The sequence below is a fragment of the Ornithorhynchus anatinus genome, chromosome X5 (genome assembly GCF_004115215.2).
Source record: "Ornithorhynchus anatinus isolate Pmale09 chromosome X5, mOrnAna1.pri.v4, whole genome shotgun sequence".
In the NCBI taxonomy this organism is placed as follows: Eukaryota; Metazoa; Chordata; class Mammalia; order Monotremata; family Ornithorhynchidae; genus Ornithorhynchus; species Ornithorhynchus anatinus.
The window spans coordinates 18,506,189-18,511,819 of record NC_041753.1 but is presented as its reverse complement, the minus strand read 5'-3'; the positions used below and the strand labels follow the sequence as shown (position 1 = coordinate 18,511,819).

General features: G+C 45.4%; 1 non-coding gene across 1 annotated transcript; it reads right to left on the bottom strand.

Annotated features, from left to right (window-relative positions):
- Positions 1–2,757: 2,757 nt before the first annotated feature.
- Positions 2,758–2,895, bottom strand: LOC114808249. Its single transcript, XR_003756096.1, has one exon. It is a non-coding gene; the product is annotated as a small nucleolar RNA SNORA7 (small nucleolar RNA).
- Between the last annotated feature and the right edge of the window lie 2,736 nt (positions 2,896–5,631).

Below are 5,631 nucleotides of genomic sequence, written 5' to 3'. Positions count from 1 at the left end.
GAACCGTCCAGTAAGTAGCGTTGGTAGAGAACAGAGAGGGGACAGTAAGGGTAAGCAATGGCCACGGTAAATTCGATGACATTAAATCATCAGCCATTTCCCCTTTCAGTGCCCTGTGTTATTCACACTAGTATTTGACTTTCATTTCGGTGAATGTTTGTTGAGTGGTCACAAAAGTGCCTGTTCTTGCCTTTGGTGCTCTTGAACTTATAATATCACTAAGACTGAGTCCCTGCACACAGGGAGCTTATGTGTTGCGGCATGAAAATTGTCTGCACACCCAGGTCCATGTCATCAGAGACTCTAGGGAATACTTAGAGATGGGAGCCTCAGGAACCCTCTCCCGCCAAAATCATAACAATAATAGAGGTTGCAGGGCACTGACCCTACAGTTTATTGAGGTATTTCTGAATCACTTTACAAGTGAATTGCAGTGACGCCATTGAAAAGAGAAAATGTTTTTGTGGGGCAGTAGCAGAGCCTGGATAGCCTGACTCTGACGTACATAAAAGTCTATACCGATGAGATGGAATGGTAGCAATTGATGCATTGTAATCTAGAGAGTTTATTGTAGCTGTTGCATTTCAGGCATTCATAGATGGGAATCCTTAATCCACTTAATGAACCTTCCTTGTAATTTACACACACCTTTGTTTAACCTGGCCATGAGTGGAAAGAGTAAGATGATTGCCTTCTAACTCTGACTCCATTATTAGCCTGGATTTGGAAAGCAGTTTTGCATTTTATTGGACAGATAAAATGCAACTGATGAGGTAGTTAGGAAAATGCTCGTGGCTATTTCTAATCTAAAATATTTTCTGTTAGGTTTTTTGTTTATTATGGGAAAATAAACCCGGATAGTCCCTCCAGTTCTCTGAATCTATGCATATGCTTGTTTGTCATTGCATTAGTATTGCATGTGCCAAAGTCTGCCATCAAAAAATAGGAATGTCATGTCTTGTCAACTAAAGAACTTTCTGAGGACTGAGGAGATTGCTCTACCCTGGATTTTTGAACACTTGTTTTTGAGGTTGATTCTCAATAGGAATGCCTATGGAAACTTGAGAGAGAATGTAGTAATGATATAGTACTATCATTCTAATGATAAAATACTTTTTAGCTTCGTTTTTTTTCAATCAATAGCATTTATTGAGTGTCTACTGAGTGCAAAGTACTGTATAAAACACTCGGGAAAGTACAGCAGAGTTAACACAATTTCTGCTCTCAAGGAGCTTACAGTTTAGTGGGTGAGGTAGACAAATCAATTACAGGTAAAGTAAATAATAGAGTATATAAGACATGCACTATTCACTAGAATAGCTCGTCTGCATTTTGGTATTGTCTTATTAAAAAGATATTTTAATAGCAATTTGTGTGTTTTCTGAGACTCAAACTAAAATCCTGCCTTTTCATTGCATGACTACCTAAACAGGACTAATATTAGTCTCATATAATGTTGATAAACAGTTCACATATTGCAGTTTTCAGAAGCCACGCTGAGAAGCAGTGTGGTCTAGTAGGTAGAGCATGGGTCTAGGAGTCCCACATGTCTGCTGCGTGACCTTGGGCAAGTCACTTAACTTCTCTGTACCTCAGTTACCTCATCTGTAAAATAGGGATTACTACTGTGAGCCCCATGTGGGAAATGGACTGACTGTGTTCAGCCTAATTAGCTTGTATCTACACCAGTGCTTAGTTCAGTGTCTAGCCAGGTGTTTCTCAGTGTTGCTGACTCTTTCAGCATAATAATACCTGTATTTGCTAAATGTTTATTTTTTATAGTACTCGTTGAGCGTTTACTATGTGTCAGGTGCTGTACTAAGTGCTGGGGTAGATACAAGCTGATCAGGTTGGACGCAGTCTATATCCCTAATGGGCCTCACACTCAATCCCCATTTTACAGATGAGGGAACTGAGGCACAGAGAAGTTAAGTGCCTTGCCCAAGGTCACATAGCAGACAAGTGGCAGAGCCGGGATGAGAACCTAGGGCCTTCTGACTTATTACGTGCCAAGCACTATGCTCAGCATTGGGGTAGATACGATACAATCAGATCAGACATGGTCCCTGTCCCACAAGGGGCTCACAATCTAAGTACGAGGGAGAACAGGTATTGAATCCGCATTTTACATATGAGGGAACTGAGGGCCAGAGAAGTTGAGCGACTTGCCTAAGGTCAAACAGCAGGCAAGTGACCGAGGTGGGATTAGAACCCAGATCCCCTGACTCCTAGACCTTCGTTCTCTCTCATGTTAGGAAGTTGTTTGGCGTAAATTTGAGAGAGACTGAATGGTAAAGGTTTACGTTGTCGGGAGAGGTTACCTGTCCCTTCGAAATGTGACTCAAAGATGACACTCAGCCTGTGTTCACTACTGCAACTAAGCTCACTCTGTACTTAGGTATGCATCATTTGGGACCTTTTTATACATTCACCACAGTTTCTACCCCTATCCAACAGTTCCCCAATATGTCTCTTTATGGGGGTAGGAGGAGAGGGATTAAAAAATTGTATGCTTGTTTTGAGGCAATACTTATGGATTGCTGCTGTTGTCATCTTATGCTGCCGAATCGTGTCCGACCCATAGCGACACCATGGACATATCTTTCCCTGAACGCCCCACCTCCATCTGTAATCGTTCTGGTAGTGGTTAAAATTCAGAAGAGGTTTACCATTGCCTTCTTCCGTGCAGTAAACTTGAGTCTCTGCCCTCGACTCTCTCCCATGCCGCTGCTGCCCAATACAGGGGAGTTTTGTTTGACTTGTAGCAGATTGCCTTCCATTCGCTAGCCACTGCCCAAGCTAGGAATGGAATGGGTAGTCCTCTACTTGACTCTCCCTCCCGTAGTCGAGACTGGTAGAGTACTGGAGACTCTCCAGGTGTGACCCTGAGAGGCATGGGTTGCTGTTAGGAAAGAACAAACGAATGTATAATAGGAGAAATGGTTTTATGGTCCTCCCTTCTTTGGATATACTATAGAAGTGACTCCTTTAATCATTTTTTAATGGTATTTGTTAAGCATTTACCGTGTGCCAGGCACTGTACTAAACACTGGCTTAGAAACGAGCTAATCAGGTTGGATACAGACCCTGGCCCACATGGGGCACACATTCTTAGTCCCCATTTACAAATGAAGGAATTGAGAGTTACGTCCCTATTGGTCATAATTGACTAATAATGGACTCTTGAGTCAGTGAGGGACGAGTAGGGGGAGGGTTTGTGATTCAGCTTTATCGATGGAATAAACCACGATATTCAGTATCACAGAAAGAATGTATTAACATACAGCAAAACATCAGGTGCAAAGGATCCTGCTTCGGTTGAGACTTTAACACAGGGGCGATGAGATCTCTGACACTATTTAAACCCTCAACCCAGGGGCGTTGAGAATTTCCTATCGTGGGATGATGAGTCTCGTCTGTATCGTCCGGACCGGCAAGGGCACCCCCCCCCCCGCCCCCCGGCCTCAATCTCTGCCTTCCCTTTGGAGGACGATGAGCAACACCGACAGGCTTTCCCCCCAGCCTTGTTATACCATATTTATTGACCGTTACATCGAGCTTCTTCCGCCCAATTATCCTAATCTATCAATTAACGGTTCCTTTGTGTTCCCTTCTTAAAAGGTGTCTCGCCTGAGGCCCCTGCGGGTGTATTTTAGCAAGGAGCCTCTCTGGCTGGGATCACACGAAACGATATGCCGAAGGGCATTAAAAGTTTAACGAGTTGTTGAGGCAAGGTGCAAACTGCACCCTTCACCCAGGCGCAAAGCAGTTAAGTGACTTGCCCAAGGTCATACAGCAGACAGTAATAATATTGGTATTTGTTAAGCGCTTACTATGTGCAGAGCCCTGTTCTAAGCGCTGGGGGAGATACAGGGTAATCAGGTTGTCCCACGTGAGGCTCACAGTTAATCCCCATTTTACAGATGAGGTAACTGAGGCACAGAGAAGTTAAGTGACTCGCCCACAGTCACACAGCTGACAAGTGGCAGAGCCGGGAGTCGAACTCATGACCTCTGACTCCGAAGCCCAGGCTCTTTTCCACTGAGTCTCGCTGCTTCTCAGAGTCGTGGAGCTGGGATTATAATACAGGTCCTCTGACTCCAGTTGGCCAATGCTTTCTTCACTAGGCAATGCTTACTTGTAACTAGTGATGTACAGAAGATTGAACCCCATGTGGGACAGGGACTGTGTCAAACCTAATTATCCTCGATCTACCCCAGTGTTTAGTACAGTGCTGAGCACACTACAGATCAAGGAAGTAGAATGATGAGAAAATAATAGACTATTTCAAGTTGGCATTGGGAAGGTGAGCGGAGAAAAATATCTGGGGAGAATTCACATAGCCAGGGATAAGGGCACAATTTGGTAAGATGAAGCTAGATGAGGGCAATAGAATGCAGAGCCTTGATGTTCACTTAAAAAGTCAACATGACCACCTTTTTGTAGGGGTATTTGTTACATACTAAGTGTCAAGCACTGTTCTAAGTGCTAGGGTAGATATAATCAGGTCCCTCTTCTCAATATACAACATATTAAACTCCATGTACCTCTCAGGCCTAACCCAGGAAAGCTGAAAGAGAGGCAAAACTGGGGCTAATCTGGTTTTAAGAATAAAGCTTGTATTTTCTTAGTGTTCCAGGCAATTGTCTAATCCACCCCTACCATATATACCAGAAGACTATTCTCTCCATCTTCAAAGCCTTACTGTGGTCAAATCTCCTGCAAGAGGCCTTCCCCCATTGAGCCCTCTTTTCCCCAGGTCCCTCTCCCTCTGTGCCATTTGTGCACTTGGATCTGTGATCTTTGGGGATTTGATATCTGCCCCACCCTCAGCCCCACAAGCACTTGTGTCTCATCTTGACATATGCTTTCGAGTTGTGTCCGGCCCATAGCGACGCCACGGACACATCTCTCCCGGAACACCCCAACTCCATCTGCAATGGTCCCGGTGGTACATCTCCAGAGTTTCCTTGGTAAAAATCCAGAAGCGGTTTACCATCGCCTCCTTCCTTGCAGAAAACTCGAGGCTCCACCCTCGACCGTCTCCCACGCTGCTGCTGCTCCGCACAGGGGAGTTTTGACTCGTAGCAGATGGCCTTCTACTTGCCATAGCCTTCTACTCGCCATAGCCACTGGCCAAGCTTTGAATGGAACGGATAGGCCTCTGCCCGACTCTCCCTCCCATAGTCGAAACCGGTAGGGTCCTGAAAACCCTCCAGGTGCGACCCTGAGAGGGGAAGCACTGACGTACGTGTAGATGAACTATCTATTATAAATTATTTATTTATATTAATGTGCATTTTCCCCTCTGGACTGTAAGTTTCCGGGCAGGGGACGCGTCTATCAATCCCGTTGGACTCTCCCGAGCACGTGGTAGGGCGCTCTGCACACGGTAGGCACTCGATAAACAACCACCGATAATAGGGCTCGGCCTGTAAGGGGGAAGAGGAACAGATATCGAAGCCCCATTTTCCGGGTAAGGAAATTGAGGCAGAGAGCAGTTCAGGAAATTGCACGAGGCCACACGGCAGGCACCGGGTGGAGCTGGGAGTGGAAGCCGGGTCCTCTGACCCCCAGGTCTGTGATCTTTCCACTAGGCCGGACTGTTTCTTCGGGAACGGCCCTGTGCTT